Source organism: Lutjanus erythropterus, chromosome 24, assembly GCF_056507025.1.
Source record: "Lutjanus erythropterus isolate fLutEry1 chromosome 24, fLutEry1.hap2, whole genome shotgun sequence".
Lineage (NCBI taxonomy): Eukaryota > Metazoa > Chordata > Actinopteri > Lutjaniformes > Lutjanidae > Lutjanus > Lutjanus erythropterus.
In genome coordinates, this window is record NC_139340.1 from 9127430 (window position 1) to 9144108 (window position 16679).

Here is a 16679-nt window from a genome sequence, read left to right on the forward strand (position 1 = left end):
TGAGCAGCAGTGACCCCAGAATTGACCTCTCTAGAGGAGAGGAATGTCTGGAAATCCATCAATCTGTTACTGGATTACGAAAAACAAATGAACTTCAGGGGTATGTGACAAAGAGACACGGAGGCAGCAGTCAGTGACAGATATGGAGAGGCTGAAAATGAAAGAGATAGTGACACCCTGCTGAGCGCCAGGGAATCACCTGAACCTTAACTAAACTCCAGTCTGGCTGTGAGTGTAAGCACTGAGCTGTAATTTGAGCTGTAAATCTGTACGTTTTTTTTTTTCCACAGTCAACCTTATCACAAAACTCTGGAGGTTTCATACCAGAGAATATGACGCTCCCTGCTGCTAAACTGCAGGTCAATCGGCCCAAAATAAACAGAAGACACGGCTTTAGTTACAGCAATGTGCAATACAATATAACTTAAAAAAAATATTGGTAGTGGTTTGGTAGCTGGCTGTTTTCTAGATAGCTAAAAAGTTTTGCATTTTGGCAATTAAATCTGCTTTAATCATCAGTATGCAGCCTATGTCCTATTCCCAGATCATTTACTAGGAAAAGCAGAAATGAGATGAATTGTTTTTTTTCCCCCATGGCTCAAAATAATGAGTCTCTGGGATGTTTAATAGCCTAAACACACAGGCTATTCTCTGAAAGGACCAAGCACATAAAATCTGCTTTAATAGTGTCATGTTAAAGTAATTGTCAGAGAGCTCGTTCTTCGGCTTCAGAATTGATGGCGCTGCTTTATTTGACGCTGCCTGAAGCAACTGCATCGCCTCTCATATGAGAAGACAAATGACAAAGATCCCCTGCTGTTGTTCTTCATCCCCACTGTGGTCTGTACAGTGGTTAACCCAGCAACTGAGGAAAGAAAATGTTCCCTTTAGCATGTTGCTATTGGCTAATGTAACATCATTTACTGCGCTTTTTCAAATTAGCAGTGTATTTAGTGAAGGAGCAGGTTTTTATGGTTATGATTCCACTATGCTCAATATCACCCTGGAATGAGGCTACACATTGCCCCCAGCCTGAACTGTACAACTTCCCCTCAAGGAAAAAAAAGACTAAAAAAATACCAGAGAACAGCAGGACAGCTGGGAGAGGCTTCCTCCCTCCTCGACCGTCCGCCAATCGCATGCTCTCGTTCAGATTAGGTTAAACGGCTTAACCTACTGGCAAGACGTCAAAGCCAGTTCCTCCACACTGCCAGAAGGGAAAGGACTGTCCACGCACACACAGACAGATGGACACATGTACACACACATATGCCTAACTGGACTGTTGAAGAAACAGCATGTTGGCAAAATACCTGCTAGCATTGTCAGCGGTGACAGCAAGGCACTGTGGGAAATCAAGCTGGCAACACCCTGATGGGGGATGATGAAAATGCCTACAGGCTGCTATGAAGACAACGGTGTGTCTCAGAGTTTGTGTGTGTGCGTGTGTGGATGTTAAGGCTCACAGCACACTCGAGGCAAGACAATTAAATCAAGCAGCAGAGGGGAATACATGCACAATGCTGTTCCATTAAAAAGCAATTGGTGTCTCGTGTAGGATGGCGGTGGGTACGCTTGTACGATGCCTCGTGCAATAATGAGGTCTGTAAATCTCGCAACAGGCCCGCTTTTGTTTCCTGAAAGCCTCTGGAGCTCCATCGACAAACGGGATGATAAAATGGAAATGCTCCACCAAATGGTGCGAGCTTTTATCTTACAGTAACATGAGTACACTTTGAACATGGGTAGCTGCTATGGGAACACATATTCATGCTTCAGCTTTGATTGCAGGTTGCTAATACGCCAAAGATCAATTGTTATTAGTCACGGAAGACATTCTCCACAACACTCACCACTCACCAACATGGTTGTGGCAGTAAAACACTGTTCATAGAGCCAGTTAAGGTAGCGAACCTAGTGGGGCTGGGCAATTAATCGAATATTATGTTCAGTTATGATTTTGGCGACGCTTTGGAAAACATGCTGATCAAGAGAAAATGATTGTTGTGCTGTATTCTGTTTTGCGATGATGCGCTCATTTTGTCTTGTGCAGTAAATCCAGAGCACAGCTTTGCATACAGCCCAAACTCTGCTTCTCATAAGATGATTGACAATTTCACTGCAGTCAAGTGAGCCAACTTTTGGGAAAACTGTCACGCCAGCTGCTGCAAGGATTCCTCTATCTGTACTATTATGATAGCGGTGCTTGGAGTGGCCAAAAAACATGCAAGAGAAGCATTTCAACAATTTTTTTTATTCTATGTACCAAATGAAAGAAAATACACAAAATACATTAAAGAAGTCTTCATATTTACTATATATTACATGCATGATGTTTCAGAAGTGAGTGAGTAATCTTGTTAAACAATTGCAGCCTCAATATTGACCGAAAATAATTGTGATTTTTGCCATAATCGAGCAGCCCCAGTTCCAAAACCTCAGCACACTTTGGCACAATTATGTCAATAATCACAATCAGTGTCTTCAAGATGTCATTATCTCTGATGTCCTTTGCAAAATCGTGTCCATAAATCCACTTACGACTCCAGAACTTCCCATTTTTAAGTTTTCTTCAATATTAAACGATGTCTGTACAGTCATGGGTCACACCGCAAACAGGAACCAAAATGTAAGCAAATATAGGTTAAAACACACAGAATAAATCCATAGCAACATTATACTTCGTACTAACATCCACAAAGCCTTATGGGATTTGTAGCTCTAAAACTTAAGAGCATGATTATAGAAGTCATACAAGGAATAAAAAATAAACATAGGAATGACAAAATCCATTAATATAAAGTTTTTTTTTCTGTGCCCTGAGAGTGCAACAGCAGCTTAACAGCATCATTTATGTTGTGGTTACTGAGGGGCTTTACATTCCTCACCCAATTTAACCCCACAGAAAAGAACCAGCCATTCAAAGCAGATCACAAATGCCTAAAAGTTGGCATGGGTTTTTGTTTTTTTGTGCACATGTTGCTGAAACGGTTGATTTACAAGCAAAATCAGGGTGTGGCAACAATTGAATAATTAAACTAGGCCTGCAGTAAACACATCTGTGCGTGTGTGGTTGCGAGGACGCACGGATGATTTACGAGGAACGAATACCACTTGAATTATGCCACAGCCAAGGAGCTTCAATGCAATTAAAAATGGATATCTCAGCAACATTAAAGCATATCAATCAACACACATTTGCCACCACAAACATCATTTTTTTAGATGAAACTGAATCTTTGCTGCCTCTAAACTTCAAATGAAATGTTCTCAAACAGCCCTGATAAGTTAATAAGCACCCAAAAGATTACTCAATCCACCTGTAATCAAATAAATCAATCACAGCAACAGTTAGTGGAGTGGTGACAGTGATTCATCAGGGGACGCAATACTGGAAATTCCAAATTAGAGCTGTGAACAGTCCCCTCAAAAGAGATTTATGATGGGTTTGTCTTTGAAAACTGCAAGAATGATGAGACTTAAGCTAACGAAATGGTTTGACAGAGAGAAGGGCATGAAGACAGAGGAAAAAAAAAGCAAAGACCGTCATAAAAGGTGGGGAGAGTTGAAAACCAAAACTACTTTTCCTCCCAAACATCACGTCTCAGGCTACATTCCTCTGCTAGTTTCTCAGAGAAACAAGCGGCTGGAGACTCGGGGACGCAGCGGGGGAGATGCCATTGAATTCCACCGGGGCTTCTGGAAAACATCCAAACGGAGACGAGGAGGGAGTGAGGATGGAGATTAAGAAACACTCCACCTATTGAAAAGCGAGCCCGGTGCAGCATGCTCCCACACCGCGTCCAAAGACTTAGGGGTGAAGTTACAGCGTCGGGTCCAGATTTGCGACAGAGATTGAGCGAGGCAGCTCTATGGCCTTAGAAAGGTTCAATAAGGAGCCATGGTTAACACTTATCGGGGGGGGAGAAATCTCATTTAGGAAACTGAAGCTGACACTCGGGTTTAAGCTGTTTACTGCACTCTTAGCATGCCCACCTCTGCATTTCTATTCTAATCTAAAGCACTGCTTCTCATCGTGAGAACAACAGACTCTCATGTTGAGGACTCACTTAATTCCAGCACACATTTCACTCTCCAAATAGAAACAAAACAAGGGTACGAACACTTCAGTTCAGGTTTAGTCCAAACTGAATTAAGACGGTAATGGAACCCAGAAGCAGTCTGAAATACTTTTATCTGGTTCTCAAATGCCATATCTCCACTGCATGGCACGGCTCGGCTTGACTGGCATCTGGAGTCCACAAATATGTTTTTTCAAGGCTGATACCGATTATTATTAATCAAGGAAACGGATAACAGATATTTGGCACGGATAAAAATCTGCAGTAAAAATGAAAATCTTGCTGTCAAAGTTAAGAATAACAAACTCCAACCGAAAACAATCCTGAAATGTCTTTCAGCACATTTAATTAAAATAGAACCTTTTTTAAATATTATTTTAAAACAAAAAAAAATGCAGCGAGCTGCCAGCAGCATTCCTTAAAACTGATCAATTTAATAAATAAATATACAAAATAGCTACAGACAGAGAGAGGTGGCTGTTTTTTTTTTTTAAAAAAAGAGAGATTCCAGTTGGAAAAATTATGAATATTGGATGCCATAATCAGCCGGGCTGACAATCTGTCCGTCCCTAGTTGCAAGCGAGCTGAGCCAAGACTAAACAGCCAATTGAAAAACACAGATTCAGTCTGAGAGAAACTGTCACTGATGTCAATCATCACTCGCTCAACACGGACGTCCTGCTCACCAACTGTAATTTTTTTTATTGCCTCAAACCAGATTTATAAAAATGTCAGCCTGCAAAACCACACCAATGTGAACTGACAGAGTGTGGTGTGCGGCTGCTAATGAAAGGATCTCAAAAGGACAGGATATCCTCCATTGTCCCTGTGCGTTTGCGTTGTGTTGAAGATGATGTCGCAACAGTTTTGCCCAGCATCCATATGACAGTCAGCTAGGAATCACAACTACATTGAGGGGGTATCAGCTGCAGAGGCTTAGTCCTCTGCAACAGACACTTTGCTACAAGTCCCCCACTCCCACTACCCCTTTCCTGTCCACACTTCAGCTGTCCTATCAAATAAAGTCATAAAAGGCACCAGATTATTTTTTATAAAAGCACAATATCCAGCATTTAAAAAAGGGGTGCAAACAGTGTGTCTGCATCAATAATAGGTGGCATGTTTCTGGAGAGAAATCAAGCTCTCGTTCGTCGAACACAAGCTGCCCTACCAGTGAGTTTATCTCCTGTGCCAAGGGAAAAGCCTGACACAACACACAAACTATTCTCTTCCATCATCAGATGCAGATTTATGGCAGCGGAGATAGCTGGAAAGAGCAGCCACACAATATCTAACAGCTCTACACACACAGACCTGTCCAACATACACCAGAGAGAGAACAGGTAACAGCTAATTTTAGTCCATGGGAACTTTTTGACTGACATTTCGTGCAATGTGCTCCCTCTCACTACCATATATGCAGTGAAAATTATTTGATCTTTTCTCTGGAAAAAACAGGAGCGCTATCTGAAGCTAGCGCCTGTATGCAACAACAACATGTGTCACAAAATACACAAAAAAGTGTAGCCATTTTTTTTTTTATCAGACAGCCTCTGCCAGATTCATTTTTCAAATACAGCAGGAGCTTGAAATGAGTTTTGGCTGTCATCCAGGGTGCCTGGTTGTGATGATAAACCTTCCAGCATTTGTCTAGTGGCTGATGTTAATTTCCCATTGTGTTTAAAACAACAACACCGAGGTATTACCATGCGATGAGAAGGAGGGTGAGATGTTATTACAGCGTGTTAAGCATCAAAGAACCACAAGTTCTATCAAATGCAGGAAATAATTAATATCCAACTTGTAGGAATGAAATGACAAGACAAAGTTGGAAAAACAGCAGTGAAATCTTCACCATAAACCCACTGGCTGTGCTCATAATCCACAAAAACGACTAATTTGTTGCTGTGGTTTTGTGTAGCACAGTGAAACAGAGGTACAGTGATTACCCTAAATGGGGCCCAGCTCTTCCACTGTTTGGCTGGCCTCCTCACTGGGGACCTCATTCACTGCAATTACAAAAAAAAAAAAAAAAGGATCCCATCTGCAGCCAAGCAGAGCGGACAGTGTTTGCTCATTCATCGGCTCCCGGCGTAATGCAAAGAGCTCCTGTGGGAGACGGATGTGCGTCTCTATGCATCTCTCTCTCTCCCTCCCAGAGCTGCAATCTCCCTCTTTCTCTGTCACACTGAGCGTAACACCACGTCTCTTTTTCGTCCCTCAGTGGGGCCCTCTTCATTTCTTTCCTACCCCCATCCGGCTCCCTTTCAGACACAGCCTCTCAGTAATTGTCTCTCCATCAGCGATAGCCTCCCACTCACTAAGTAATAATCTCTGTCTCGTTCGCTCATTCCCTCCTTCCTAGCTTGCAGGCAGCTCCGTCTGTGGCCCTGTCTTTGAACTCAGCACGTCTAAATGCTTCCACGTGGCTCCACGCGCACACACCCACCTTAATAGTGAAGCAACAAAATGCACGCTCCAACTCAAACAGTGCAATAGCAGCACTACTTCTTCATATCTAACCCTAACTCTAATGTGTTACCTTTATAACTTACCCAACCTGATCTTTTGGACTTGAACAGTCTGAGTGTTCATTAATTCCCATGAGGGAAATTCTCTTCATTTGCTCCACAGGCAGGTCAAACTTTAGGGTCAGCTACAGAGGGAAAAATAAGGAGGAGGAGAAGTAGCTGAAAGGAAAGTCAGTCCGCAGTTAGAAGTCCCTCACTGAGGTTTACTGACCGCAGGAATGAGACAGTGAATGCCAACCATTACATAATACAGCACAGTTCCTCTGTGTGAAGCTCTGTATGCGAGCATGCTGCATCCACATGTTTCTCAAACTCCAGGTTGGGGCATCACACAGGGGCACAGAAAATTTCTGAGACCGATATTTTTTGTTCCAAATTATAGCATAGGCATTTACGTAACAACCTCAGTCAACTTTCTCCTTCCTTTCCTGTTTCCTGTACTCGGATATAACACGTGCTCGGCTTGTCTGTGTTGAAAAGACAAATAAATTTCAAAGATGGTTAAAAGATGTTGCTCGGGGGCCTGTAAAACAGCTGCCTACTGCTCCTAATATACATGGGTTAAACGCAGAAACCAAAATCTTGTACTATGTATAATCTGGGTGAGAACTGCTCAGGGGGATGGAGGGGATTTCACTCTCTGCTTTTGATATCACCCCCCGTGGTCATTCATTTTTTATCCTCAGTGGAGAAACACGTCATCCCTGATTCTAGTCAGACTGAAGAAATGAAATGCATTTCCTATGCCTGGTGCGAGTTGAAAAGCCAAACTAGTTACTTCAACAAGATGTTATGGAAGCTCCAGAGTGCTTTTTTTTTTTTTTTGCTATCATAAACTAGATTATTAAAATGTGACCCTATATGTCAGGAGAAAGTTAATCAAGGTACCGACTTTGGTCAGTTGTTATTTGAACACAGAGTTAAAAGAGGTAGAACTCAGGAGGGGTCGGTTACTGTACCATTACCATGGCAACCAACCATCCCATCTGGTTAAAGTTGTCCACAAACACTATAGGGGAAATGCACGTGTGCAGGCGCATGTGTGTCCACAGTAGCATGACTGCGGGCTCAACTTTGAAAATAGTCCCAACCAGGAAAACTGTAGCTTACCAGGGTCTCTGGAGTAGGCTGTGGTTTCAAAATAAAAGCCCCAGATGGTAAGAGGAGCTTAGCAGGGGCTCTGGCGTAGGCTGGATTTTTAAAATAAAAGCCTAACGGGACCGCTGTGCCGAGATGACAGCTGAATTTGACTGGCCAATTGCTGCTCTGGGAAGGTGGTTTAGCACGAGGTCAATTGTGGGATTTCGTACCTTGGGCAAGAAAAGGCCTGCAAACCATAACATAGAAATTTTCATTAGACTGTTAAAGACTTATGTGGAAGTCTCTGGTGTGACTCGGTGAGACTATGAATCATCCATATATTTAAATGATTAAAAAGACAATACATTATTTAGTCACATTCATTCACCATTCTCGTCGATGAGGGGAGGATATTACATCTGCAAATCTCATCAAATATTTATTTTAATCATAATTAACTAGTCTTATGAGTCTGTTGAACTACAGGGCGGGTCATAACCTGTGCACATGCACTCACTGTGTATATGGTCATGCACATTGGCCTATAAACTCACATATCCATGTAACGTGGTTTAATGTGGCCCTTGTGAGCCCAAGTAAACAGCATCAATATAGGTTTAGTGTGTTACGGTACTGGATTGAGCAGAGACCAGGGGCTTTTAAACACACACACAGAGCAGGTCTCTCTGGACGATGATGAACGAGGCCTGCCAAAGCTACTGTTAGTTCTGTATGCGCTCCAAGAGAGCAGAGAGAAAGAAAGAGATTATTTGGGGGATCAGAAGCGAGGGTTTGGAGATGGGATGGATGGAGCGAGAAGAGAAGAGAAGAGAAAGCTCAACTCTGCCACACTGAGACGATGGGTCATAAACTTACAGAGATCACAAAGCCAGTATTTGAGCCTCACCCTGAAATGACTACATTTTACTGGCTTTAAACATCACCTTGGATCTGCCCACACAACCAAACCACTGCAGCTTAACTGCCCCAACTCCTGCCAATTTTAGAAGACATAAAGAAACAGGATCATAGTTTGGCTCCAAGCGTCAGAATACACAGTTACTCATCTCTTATCGCTTTGTACTTCTCTTTCTTTTCTCTCTCTGCAGTGTAAACGTCAGGAAATAAAAGCAACTCTATAAACGAGACAAAAACTGTGGAAATAACTGAATCTCAGCTGAGCTTTGACATGCCTCAGGGTAAAATACTGCAGCAGAGGACAGACAAACATCTCCAAATTTAATTTTAGAATTGTGGCTGACTTTTGTGGAAAAAAAAAAAAAAAAAAAAAAAGATAAGTTTGGTGTTCGATCCAAAGTTTTAAAATTAACTTCATGACTTAGCCCGGACAAAATTGTAACCTTCTGTTCGTGTACATTCAAATTCACTAATGGGAGGCTGCATAAAAACTAATTTCCTCTGCTCTTGTTGGGGCCAAATGACCGAGGTCTCAGCTGTGGAAGCACAACAATGAGGCAGTCATACCTCTGTTGTGGAGGAGTGATGAGACACTTCACCCACATATGTGTTTCTATCAGAGAAGAAAAGTTCAGCTTTAAAGCATTTAATAACATGATGCATCATGATGAATCTGTCTTAATTTGAAGATACTTTAAAAGTTTGGTGCAACATAATTTAAAGTTAAATCATGATTTTATTGAGTTTAGAAATAAATCCTTGTTAGTGCAAGTCTGCCATTGTCCCTTTCTCTAATTTCATTGCTCCTTTTGTCTTTTAAAACACTTCTCTGAGGTGTGACTGACTCACTATCTTCCTCTCTCATTCCTTTCATATCACCTCCTTCCACATTTACTCCCAAGGTAGCCGACAGCACAAAGGCCCATCCATTTGAAATGTCAACTGCTCCACGGTGCAGCTAAAGGAGTGAGGGTGTGTGTGCGTTTGTGCATAATGTGGTTGGGGACTTGTAGCTCATTTATCATGGGCCTGGGGGGACTGCTAGTCCATCAAGTGATGTTGTCTATAAAGCGATTCTATCATCCTAATCCTCCCCTCCATCGTCCTGTATCTTCCCACATTTCTCTTTTAGACCAAAAACCCACACATACACAAGGTCAGGAGCCATGCAGATCATAAAGCCGCAATCTAATCATGCAACAAAAACCCCATAGCGATCCTACTCCACCGGCACACGCACACCTCCCACACACATGCAAACACACACTCCCCCGTCCAGCATCTCCTGCTACCAGTTTTTAAAGCTTCTGATGTTCACTGAGAAGGTCAATCTTGATGTGGATATATTGGATGGTCTTGCAGGGATTAAGGTCAAGTAAGCATGCCAGACAAGAGAGGGGAGAAGAATATTAAGCAATCAACACCACTGATTTATGGAAAAAAGGAGAAAACGCTCCTTCAGTATCATCTTAAGACAGAAAAAGCAACTATATTAGATGCATCTGAAACAATAAGATTTCTAACTGAGGGCAGGTCCATGGGGGGCAGACTTAACTGAGCTCAAGACTTAATCTTTGTCATCATAATCTAGTCCAGGTCACAGCTATGACTACGAAGATGGTGCAGATGTCTGTAGTGAACTACAGCTGCAAGTTCACTTGAGAATGAGACGTGCACAAATTATCCAAATACAAAAACCACCAGGCTAAAAAAAGACAGGTATGTTAAAAACACAGAGCTGACAGGATCAAAACACTTGCTATTTTTCCCTGCTGTTGTTACACAGAACAAAACATGTAATTTTAAATTCAATGTCCCATTGTTTCGCTCTTCTTTCCTGGCCTACGTCTTTCTGTCAAGTTCATTTTGTTCTGGTTCAGATCAGATGATAGTGACATTTAATAATTTTGTTATTGTAAACAAATCCCCTCAAAGAACCCCAAACCAATGATGCATTAATCCATCTCTCAGTGCTTTCTAAGTTCTCTCATGTCTGCGGGACTCAACCAAACCCCATTTATTCCTACTGCAGAAAAGAAATCTTTAAAAAGTGCAGAATCATTTTCTACAACAGCTAGGACACTAGTATTTAGAAATCATTACTCAAACAGAGGAAACTTGTGTATTTTGGGGGGACTATTTTTTGCTGTGGATTAACACACATCTGGCGCTCTAGTGAGTATTTATAGCAGCAGGACCGTGCAAGTGTGATTGACTCAGAGTACACTGCAGTGCCCACGTTCACCATTATGAAGGCACGTGTCAATCAGTGCAACAGCATGGCTCAGTGTGTTTTTAATCGCTTGCTGCTCACGCCACATCTCGTGCGTAGACGCGGCGTGAGAGGAAATCAGACATCAAAATGATAATTTTCTACTCAGTTATGCTACTCAACATGTGTTTAGATATCTTGTACAATTAAATCAGTGTTGGAAAGATGCACACCCCAGCTCTGAGGGCTGTGCCGAATACTTCAAAGCCTTATTCATAATGTTGACGTTAAATTCTTTAAAATCAACATTTGAATGCTGCCATTCATTCTGTTTAAGCCCTGTATTTCTGCACAGTTGCAGATAAAGATTCAGCTACACTAATATTATTAGTATTTGCAGAATTAGATTTATGGAGAAAAGATGGTGGTTGTTATTTCCGAAATTTACAGCATGCTTCTGTCTAACAAAATATTCTGTTTCAGGCCATATTTGTCTTTCTTTAGCCTTTGGAAAAACAACATTTTCACTGTGGTTTAAACCTCCCACGTGCTGCACACAAAGGAAGGCATGTACCTGTATTAACAGAGCTGTTTGATAGCAATCTAACAGCAACATAAGTTACGTTTAACGTAATGTGTAGGATTTTGTTCAAGGATTTATTAAAAGATGACAGATACTAGAGAGCGCAGAGTGACTTTAACATCAGAAACACTACAGATACGTGGGAGGCAGTTAAAATTGTTACAGGCTAAAAAAGCAGCATCATGAGTGAGGGCACATTACCAGATGAGCTGAACACATTTCATGCTCGCTCTGGTCTCCTCGACAAATAGTCAGCTGTAGTGTCTAGAGTAGACACTACAGAGGACGTGAGAAAAGTCCTGCTGAGACGAAAGCTGCTGGGCCTGCCGACATCCCTGGCTGTGTACTTTAAACACGTGCCAACCAGCTGGTAGATGTCATAACTTATTTTAACATATCAGTGTCACAGGTGAGTGTTCCCACCTGTTTCAAGACAGCCACCATCAACCTTCTGTCTAAAAAGTCTCAGGCGTCTCGTGTAAACAGCTACCGCCCTGCGGCACTCAGCCCCATTCTGATGAAATGAAAGAGAACTATATTGAAATCTCTTCATGCAACCTTGTTGTGACTGATAAATAAATCACCCTGTATCCTTGTGCATTCAAAGCTCCATTTGAAAATCTAAAAAGAAGCTTTAGAAACAGGTGTTAGCTTCAGTAAAGCACAGTCACTTGTTCCTTTTAGCTGAGTTTTATTCATCTCCACCACACTAACCAAAATGGTTTCCTTTGGAAAACTCTCTCTCAGTCCCAGATCCAGAGAGAATGTGGGACAGACTGTGAGGGAAACTCATGCAACTAAGTTTCTCTCTTCTGACAAGTAAACACTGCAGCTCAAACAGATTAAAAAGGTTCAGATGGAGGAAATGGCGGCTTGTTCAGTGAAAGCAAATGCAGTTACATTCAAATCCACTAACAGTGAATTACATCAGAACAGGTGAAACCAACTCAAAACAAATGAGTAACATACAGCCTCCATTATTCAGCATTCATGCAAATACACACACACACACACACACACACACACACACACACACACACACACACACATACACGCATCCTCTATCTTCAATTATTTACCAGGTGGGAGTGAGCAACAATGTTCTGCACTCACACACTCCTCTCCCTATCATGCTGTTTCCATTCCACATTAATAATGAAGCCTCCAAGTGTGTGTGTGTGTGCAGCCACCATAGTGGTCACTAATGCAGTGTGTACCAATGTTTTATTAATGTAATGTATACTCAAACAATGTAAATGTTCTCAAGTTCAGCTCTGAGAAAAAGGAAAAAGACAATAAATAATATCAAATATCAATAAACAAATACTTTACTACGTGCTAACACAGGAGCTGAACAGCATATTTTTCTTGTCATTGCATGACAGGGGAAAATCTGCATTAGGTTTAAATGGCATTCAGGCTCTTCTGAAACTCTCTGTGAAATCTCCTTTTGATCTAATGGATTGCACGTTACTCCTCATGGGAATCTGGCTGATTGAGTCCGTTCATGCTGCCTGAGCAGAGAGGCCACATTCCCAACTGAAAGCCTGAGAGGATACAGCTGATTTCACCGACACCAGAAATATCATAACATTGAATTTTTCGGGATGAAAGCCGAAACCCTCAGTGTCATCCACCTGGATCCAAGAGATGTCACTTTAATGAAGACTTATGCTGCACAAGAATACTTAATAAATTAAATAATGATCTGTTAAAATTGAATTTAATGACCCAGGCTCCCGAGGTCTGAAAGCAAATTTTATTCTCTGTAGAAAGCAAATACTGATGTATAGTAGAAACCCACTGGTGGCATTTTGATTCCAGACTAGTCTTTACCTCTCAAAGGTTGAAACACAGCGTCAACAGACATCTGCCCTTACGGGAAAAATCGGGAATGTGACCGATTCCCATTAAAGACTAATAGTTTCTGCTCTGCTCCATCAATGCATGAAGATGCTGATGATAGTCATCACTGCCTGCATGGGCTTCACAATGCATGCATTATTTAAATGTACTACAGGATGTTTTTTAACTGGTTATGAAACACTCTGAGTTTACTACTGATGCCTCTATATGACCCACATAAACAAACGAGACCATCAGTGAGAGGATTGGATATTTCTATATGGTTGTACTTATGCTCCTACATTAAGGCATTGATGCTATAGGGCTGTAAAAATGTGAGTGTTAATAATAAAGACTTTAAGTTTTAGATCTTTAAATTTATTGCTCCTGTTCTGCAGCCCCCTGACTGCACGTTTAAGATAACAGGCTCCGTTAATAAGCAAGCCTTCCACTTCACCTCGCTGTTGTGAGAAAATGCCCAATCGAGTGCCAACGTTAGTGTAAGCTGCAGGCTTATCTGCTGATTCACACGTTAGACTACACCTACTGCACAAATACACTGCGAGGCATTGTAACAGGAAGAAGACAGATTAGGTGAGTCAAGCTCAGGAGACAAAGCCTCCCTTATTTCACTGAATCTGCGATAAGCACTGAAAACATTAAAGTCATTAATTTGGATGGTTCACTTTCAGTGCTTTTCTCCTCACTTCTTGCCTGCTCTTCATTATTCATTTAAGCGACGTTCCTCAGCTCCTGCTCTCTTTTCTTTCACCTCCACTACAATTTTATTCCCAGTTCAGCGTTATGCTGGTTAATATTTTGTGACGGCAACCAAACAATCTCTGCTAGGGGTGTAATGATCCACTGATCTAATATCATCGATGCAAAGTGAAAACATTGATCCACATCATCTTTAAGATTTTCCTTGATTTTAAAATTCCCGTGCCACATCTGTGTCACATTTCTACCCAAGTGCACCTCCCTCATAAACATTCAAACAGTGCAGATAATGGAAATTCAGCAGTGTGGAAATATTGTACATTTCACAGAAAAGGAGTTTCAACAGACAACGCATATATCACATGCAAACAATGCCTTTATGAGATAAAATACTCAGCATACATGATAATCGTGGCCAAACATCTCACTTGGCAGTCTGCTAACTTGTTCCTAGAGCTATGGCAATGTTAGCTGCTCTGTTACATCAATGTTAGGTTGAAAAAACATGCACGTGTTTTTTCTGTCAGGACATGCAGTGACTTAAACCTGCAGTGACTAAGAGAAAGTCACGCATGTAACATGCAAATCTAATTAGCTAGCTGCTAAGCTAATTTATGCAATGTAAAATGAAAGGGGTGGCAGCCTCTTCTGCAACTTACAGTGTTGAACGGGCCTATGATATTGTCTCATATTGATTGTGGGCCTCTTTTTGATATTAGCAAATATTCTTGTCCAAAAGAATTGATATAATTTTGTATAGTGATGAAACTTGTGATTTATACCCCTAATCTCAACATGCACAACAGTGTGGGAGTGAGTGTGTGTGTGTGTGTGTGTGGGTGCAGCATTAGTATTTTGTGGTTATGCTTCTGTTGTCAGCTGATACGTTCTGCTCTCCTGTGGTCAGAGCAGTGACGTCTAAAGATGTTCCACAGAGATAGGACATTTAATTTGTGTGTGTGAAAGACTGAGGATAGAAAAAGATGGGGAGGAACAGATCCCTGTCATGAGGAGGAGGAGGAGGAGGAGGAGGAGTGGTGCTGCTGCTGCTGTTGCTCTGTGGAGAACCACAAGCTCCATACTCTCACATCAATTTGAGGAGACATCAATTTAGGATTCTGAAAAATGCTAAAAACACACATGCAGATGACACCCTCTCACACAGATTTCAGATCCCAGCCCTGTGTCAAACTGTCCATTCAGCCACACACACACACACACACACACACACACCCGCAGGCACTGACACACTTAACAACCACATACATTCTTGGCATTTTCACAAGAGCCAATTACGGCTCCCTGAACTGGCAGCTCTGGATGTTCAACAAGCCAGCTGTAGACAGTGACTCGCTGGAATCTTTCTTAATTATCATCACAAAAAGTCCCCAATTCTGAGCAGATAATACAGCGGCTGGGTTTTCTAAAGGCGTGCAAATTACCGAGGAGGGCATGAAACCAAACTCTCTGTCTCAGCTTGCGGCAGACATGAATCCAGAAAATCAAGACCACTCCCACCCGGAGATGACACACCAAAGCACTGCAGCGCCGGTGCCATCGAAGCTGTAGCCTGGGCAGCCTCTTGGAGGAGCCTCTTTCTCTAAACAGCATTAGGAAGCCAGAGAGCTGCCGCGCACAAACACATGAAACTCGCTCACATGCAATGCAAGCAGAGTTATGGGCTGCTGTGTGTTTCTGTCTCTGAAGCAGGATCGGGAGTGTGTAGGTGTGGTGTGTTTTGACAGGAAGCTGGCCTCTATCCCACTTCCTGTGTATCTCCCAAGAAACTTATTAGCTTTTTTAGTTTCCTTGTGTATCTCCAGGAAGTGAAGACATGAGGCAAGACTCAAGGTAAACAGGCTTATCGAGTCATGCTGCACAACTAGTGGCAGGTTACATGAGGACTGAAGAAAAAGTATTTGAATGTCCCCACTGATAAACCTGATCTTTTGACTTACTACAGCCTTTAGTAGATTTGCATCAGTCACTGATATGGAGAGAGAGATGAGACAGATAAACATGCTGTCTTTCCACACCTACTTCTCTTATATGTATCCAAAACTTCAGTGCCATTTTAAAGTTCTGTACCCGGTTGCATAAACTACCTTAAAGGGATAATATGCAACATTTTCTCAAAAACAAAGAAAACAATGAATAGACTCATATAATCATCAGAGACCCTGTCCTCTACCCGTTTATTTGTATTTTCTCATTATTTTGCTGTACTTTACCAATCCAAAATGTCAATATTTGACATCCTGGGAATGTCTCTCAACAATCAATTATCCTCCCGGAGCATTTACAAACAGCTCAGACAAATCCCACTGCTTCTACCTTTAAATTTGTCCCTTCAGCATAATACTTCTCTAAGCTAAGAGGTTCGTTTGGGAACAAGGCATGAAGCTTCTTATGCTGTGTTTAGACTAAGGCTTTCATGGTGGCTACTGTCATAACACAGCACATGTACACTTTGGTTACCATAGTTACGCTTCACTCACATCATCATCCTTTAATGTAACTTGACAGCCTTATTGTCGGTGTTTACAAGTGGAGTTGGTGTCTGGGTGCTGCAAAGTGGCTCCCCGCTGCTCCTAATACTAGAACGCAGAGACTGAATCTGACTGTACGTTAAACTCTAACAGGACGAGAAGATTAAGATGCAATGACAACAACATCTGGCACCACATGCGAGCAGAGTTAGACACATG

At 41.8% G+C, this 16679-nt stretch overlaps 1 protein-coding gene across 4 annotated transcripts in view; it reads right to left on the bottom strand.

Annotated features, from left to right (window-relative positions):
* LOC146304675 (FERM, ARHGEF and pleckstrin domain-containing protein 1-like) overlaps nucleotides 1-16679 on the bottom strand; it is a 58944-nt gene that overhangs the window by 35394 nt on the left and 6871 nt on the right. The gene's annotated exons all lie outside the window — the stretch shown is intronic.